The following is a 6,156-nucleotide window of genomic DNA, read 5'->3' on the forward strand; positions in this document are numbered from 1 at the left end:
AGAAGAGATCTCAAAAACATCTCCTCTTGACAACCTAGAATGCATATTACCTTCCTAAAGGCAAAGATCCTGCAGAAAATATGCCTGGTTATCCCAAACATCTAGCCTTGGAACCTTTTTTTAAAAAATAATAATTTCCATAAGCACGATGCAGAGCCTCAGGAAATACCTGCCTCAGCGGAGGGGTCCTCCCGACTTGGCTCCTGAGCTGCCATGTTCCTGCATTCGCCTTCCTCACACTGACAGTAAGATGTCCTCATTGAAGAAGACAGTGTGGAGTCCTCACTTGATGTCTTTTTAACCTTAGCAAGGTACTTGAGTTCCTGAACCTCCGTTTCCTCACTCATAATGCGGCCATAGACTCAGGATTGGTGAGGTGTAAGTCAGACTGTGTGGTAAGGCTAAGGTTATAACACAAGTGGCCTATTGTGTTATACCCAAACATACACGGAATTGTGCACACTTGGCTCAGTGCCCTGAAGTATGTTTCACACAATTTAAAATAAGGCCTAAGGCTGGGTGCAGTGGTTCAGGGTGCAGAGAATTCTGGGAGGCCAAGGCAGGTGGATTGCTTGAGCTCAGAAGTTTGACACCAGCCTGAGCAATATTGAGACCCCCCATCTCTACTAAAAATAGAAAAACTGGCCAGGCGTGGGTACCTATAGTCCCAGCTACTTGGGAGGCTGAGGCAGGAGAATCACTAGACCCAAGAGTTTGAGGTTGCTATGAGCTATGATGCCATAGCACTCTAGCTAGGGTAGCAGAGTAAGACTCTGTCTCTAAATAAATAAATAATAAAACTAAGGCCTAAGAGAGCATTTTCCCATTTTCATAACCAGTCATACTTTATTGTTACGGGTTTTATAGTGAAAGCCTCGGAAGCTTGGTCTGTGGATGGCCCGTGTTTAGTGCCGAGAGTGACTGTGCACAGTGTCTCCCCAGGTAGCGTCAGGTGGGGCCTTCATCACCAGGGTGAGAGACCCCCCTTCTGTGCATACCTGGCCGAAGCAAATTTCTAGACCAGACTTGCACAGTAAACTTCCTCTCCCCTGCCCTGCCTTGGCCTTCTAAAAAACAAAGTGGTTTGTAACACTTTCCAAGGGTCACACATGGGAGGTGAGCAATCATGTGTTTTGTCTGAGACTCCTCATCTGACAAGGAGCGGAGAGCGCTTCCCTGAAAAGGAGCCACACCTCACAACCGGCAGGCACAGGCCGAGGCTGTGGCTCTGCCGGCCCCCGCAGTGCAGTTCAGGTGCCCCTCATTTCTGTGTAAGAGTAAAGACAGGTAAATAAAGGAAGCTGGAGCTCTGATCTTTTGCAGAAATTTGATAAGTAGCTGGCCTTGGATCTATAAACTAGATTTTCCCAAGGAATTAAGATAATCTAGACTTGGAGGCAGTTCCTCGAAGACAGCTTTCCCCAAATGAAATCCTTCAAGCAAGGACCACGGCGCTCGTAGGCAGCCTCTTGGTGCGTACTGGCCACTTCGCATGCCGAAGGGTTTTGTACTTGAAGGAATTGCAGGGCTCTCAGTGGCTTGGGTATAGAACATCATTACGCACATCCCCCACCCCCAAATCAGAAGCACAGGTCGAATGCAGTGGCTCACACCTGTAATCCCAGCACTGTGGGAGGCAGAGGCAAGTGAATTCCTTGAACTCAGGAGTTTGAGACCAGCCTGAACAAGAGCAAGACTCCATCTCTAAAAAATAGCCAGGCATCTGACTATGGTGGGCACCTGCAGTCCCAGCTACTCAGGAGGCTGAGGCAGGAAGATCACTTAAGCCCAAGGGTTTGAGGTTGCTTCCCTGGGCCTCCCCTCTCTTTCTCAAGTCCAAGGTCTCTGTGAAGTCCTATGAGCAACTCGAATTTCAGGCCCTGACAGCCACAGATCATCGCTCAAGGACTAAGACTCCCAAGGCACATCAGGTGAATTTTCTGCCCACTGGGGTCTTCAAATACATAGAAGTTTTACTGGAACTTAAATTTCTTTAAAAGTACTTTGAATCCTATAAAAGATACTTGATGAAAAATTCAAATTCTACCGTCAGGGTTAACCTGCTGGCTAACTTTTAAAATTGAGATTCCTAGTCATCAGGGAGTGAGCACATCCACTGTCATGACTTCTAGCCCTGTGTTGACCTACGTGCTCTTGGGAGCATCACTGCCCTGGGACTGTTACAGTATGATGGTCATTATCAAAGTTATGAGATACACAAAAATCAAGAAACAAAATCTGCGCAGTGGAAACAAATGAAGCCCTCCCAGCAGCACTGATAACGCTGAGCGAGTTGAAAATTGCACAAGTGAACCAGAAAGGGCGCCGTCAGCCGTGTTTCTTGGAAAGAAAATAATGGACCATAACACTGTCTCAAAACTTTCATAGTGACCTTCCTATTCTACCATAAATGGCCTCTTTGGTGCCCTTGTTAGATAACACTTAAGGTTCTGATTTCATAATTTCTTTTTCTTTCATATTTCACTTTTTATTCACCCACTGAGACTTAGAAGAAGCCACCTGAGGAATTCCAAGTGACAAAGGACATTTGGGGAGGACACTCGTTGGTTGTGTTTGCCTCATGGCTGTAAAAGCACTGGTCTGTAGGAGAGCTCATTTGTTCCTCGGGGGGAATGACATGGCGTATTTAACACAGTGAAGAAGAATACATTTAGCATGATAAAAAACATTTACCCGTAAGAGCAATGCTTGTTTTGTTGGTTTGATGTGTTTTTCACCAAATGGTGTGAACATATGGCCAGTGCTTCTCTTTGCCATAGGATCTGAAGGAAGAAGACTCCTGATGGCACAGAGCCACCATGATTTGTCAAGATAAGTTGCAATTCCAAAGGGGAGCTCAGAGTGAAGGCCTCTCTCAGCCAACTTTTTATGTGCAATCCCCTCTCCCCACATTGAGCATTTGATGTCTGCTACGTGGGTAATTGAAGATTAGAATACATCTGGAAAAAAAAAATTGGGTTTTGTTAATTAGTGGAAGTTCATCTTGGTTGGCCCTGTTTTCGAAAATTAAATTTAATATATTAGTTTGGGGGCTCAGAGTACTGAGCAATCACATCCTGATAGGAACTGGCATCTCTTTTCCACCTCCCCAGAATCTGTCTTTAACAGCCCTTGTTAAGTGATGAGATTCGGACGTGCTGTAAATTGCCTTCGGTCTGATGCTTGTACGGTATCACCCTTGCATTCTTGAAGAACACTCGCAGACTTTCCTGGCTTCCTCTATGCAGCTAGAGGTGAAGAGTCCATTGTTTTCTATTTTCAGGATGGAGGGGGAGCTTCTACCCACCCCCACCACTTCTAAGGCATGGGAGTTGAGAGAGCAAGACCCCTGGAGTTGCCAAGGGATCCGAGACCCAACTGGGTCTTCCAGGAAGACAGGTCTTGCCAAGGGACCTTGGTTCAGAGTCTGCTGGCCGCCCTCCCACTTCTGTGTTGTTCCCTTGGTGTAACACAGCAGTCTGTCATGTACTAGACGTGTAATCAACCTTCCTGCTTTTTCATTCCAAAAACACTGACCACCACCTGCCTGCTGGGTCTACAAACATGTAGGTGGGTACAAACCGCTGGATGTGTTGGATGTGTTTGTGTTGTACAGCTGTGCCCAGGATGCCCTGGGTGGACACGAAGGAGCCCAGCCCACTCAGAGGGGACAACCCGGAAGGCTTCCTGTAGAAGGCTGCTTCTGTAGGAATGGGGCTAAGAAAAGGAGAAGGCGTTCTTTCCCAGGCAGAGAGATCACTTCCTACAAGAAAATTCTGAAAGATCCTGAGCATTCTGGAATCTCAAAGAAATCAATTGCAGGTTTTGAGGGCTCTGCAGGAGGGAGTGGGGAGGAGCAGGCCGGAGGAGAAAAGAGCAGGACCAGACCAGTGCCTTCATGTCCTTCCTTGGCAAACTACTTAAAGATTAAATAGTGGCAACAGCAGAATACACCCCTCAGTCGGAAGGAGAGTCTGAGGAGTCCCCCACGACACCCAGCCCCCGAGAGCCTATCTGCACCAGCCCAGAAAGAACACCACCCTGTCACCCACTACCATCAGGGCCTAGCTGTCCAGGTGTCTCACTAAGTTCCTACGGAGATGGACAAAATGAGCATTTCCCTTTTCTGGCACGACTCCCCACTACGCAAAGACAGGGCTGATGTGCATTCCCATGAAAGAAGAGCCTGCTCTGCTCTTTGTACTCTCTGAACTGGCTCGGCTTCCACGCAAGCCCCTCCGGCCTGCGCTGTCCCCGGCCTCTCCACTCCTCCCCTTCCCACCACTGGTGTGGAATTCCAGGCTGTGCTCCCTCCCCCCCCCACCATTCACCAGAGGGTTGTCTATTACAGAGAACCAGCTCTCAGCATAATTTATTCTATGAGTAGCTGAGCTACGTATTTCTGAGTTTATCCTTCCTTCTAATTTGTTTTGTTCCTTATTTTCCTGCTTCATTGGAATATTTGTTTTCATTTCTGTTGGATTTTGTAAACACATTCACATTACCAATTTTCTTCTCAAACCTTCCCTTCAGCTGTGTCATGACTGATGTCGTTTAAAGACCTGTGCCAGCCACATTCTTTCCTTCCCACCCATGAATTATCTTGACCACTTTCTTTTGAGTTTGGAAGCACTTTTTTTATTTTCTCCCAATGCTTCTTCTCTTTGCTATTGATTTTTACTTGTTATTTGCATTATTGTCATAGAAGACAGCTTATAATAGTTTCTTTGATCATTTTTCTTCTCTTATTTCTTCCATCATTACTTCTCTGCTGTATTGTTTTCTCCTGAAATCCCTGGATCTACCCAACAGGTAACTCTGTGTTCTTGCTTTCTTCTTATCTTCCTCATCATTCCTATTTTTTGCCTCTTTATATTTTCCTCTGAGTGCCCAGAGAATTTCCTGAGTAGTTTAGCTTTCTGTAAGATTCAATATGCTGTTAAGTCCTTCTTTTGAGGTAACAAACAAGGAGTAAATACCGGTAATGTTTTACTTCTAAAAACAATATTTTAAACATCTGAGATGTTTCTTTTTTCATGGGTGTAATTTCCTCCCAAGTTTCTTTGAGAATACATAAAATTTTCTTCTCTCTCTTTCTTTTTTTAACCATGAAACAACTCACACCGGAGTCTTCTATTTCTTGAAGAACATTCATTTCAGAGGAAAATAGTTGCTATAATTCCTCACATAAACCCCCTTATGTTAGGTTTCTGAATCTTTTTGTATGTTTAGTTATTTTTCTCTGTAATCTATTGGGTTGAAGGTAGATTTGTTGGAAATTGTGTTAAAATATTTCAGTCTCACACAAAGCAGTAAAGAGAAACTTTTTCCTGCATTTTAACTGTGTTTCCTCAGGAGATTCTATGAGCCATAAAATAGAGGGCTGCGTGGACTGGGTTACAGCAGCACCAGGCCCTGCTATGTGAGCCGGAGGGTGCTTCTGAAGCCCTTCCTGGGGTCCTGCCCCTCTGCACTCAGGCAGTGTGGGGGCTCCGTAAGAATGAGAAGGGGCCTTTGTGCAGGGGGCTGAGCAGCATTGTGGGGGATGGGAGGATTTGGGGGTGAAAGTGGGGGTGTAGGTGTGGGGTGGGAAGGGGAGTGGGGTAATATGTGCGGGTGCAGTGGGTGTGGGGGCATGGATGTGTGGCTATTGTGGTGTGGATATGGGCAACCAAGGTGACTGTAGCACTGCAAAAGTCTAACTTGTCTGCTGCCTCCTTGAAACCCATTTGGAACTGTCCCCTGAGGATGGCTGCTTTGGCCAGGCCCTCTGCCCATGGTCACCTCCTATATCCCTTCAGCAACTCCCTCCCCAGCCACTTCCTGGGCAACAGGCAGTTCCACCTGGGCAGCCTGGGATAGAAAATGCTGTTAAAGCTCTTATTTTTCTTTTGGCATTTCCTGGAGCTTTCTTTTGTGATCTAGGACACAGACAGGTTTTTATTTTTTGTTCTGAAAAATATCTAATGCCTTTTACCAAAACATTGAATTTTTAAATAATTATAGACTCACAAGAAACTGCAAAAATAGAATAGAGAGGTCCTCAATACCCTTCGCCCATTGTCCCAACGTTTGCATCTTGAGCCACCAGAGCATCATGCGGAAACCGGGAAGTGCCATGTGGCACTGTGCAGGGACCCGGACCATCTTAGGGAA

The sequence above is a fragment of the Nycticebus coucang genome, chromosome 5 (assembly GCF_027406575.1).
Source record: "Nycticebus coucang isolate mNycCou1 chromosome 5, mNycCou1.pri, whole genome shotgun sequence".
NCBI lineage: Eukaryota > Metazoa > Chordata > Mammalia > Primates > Lorisidae > Nycticebus > Nycticebus coucang.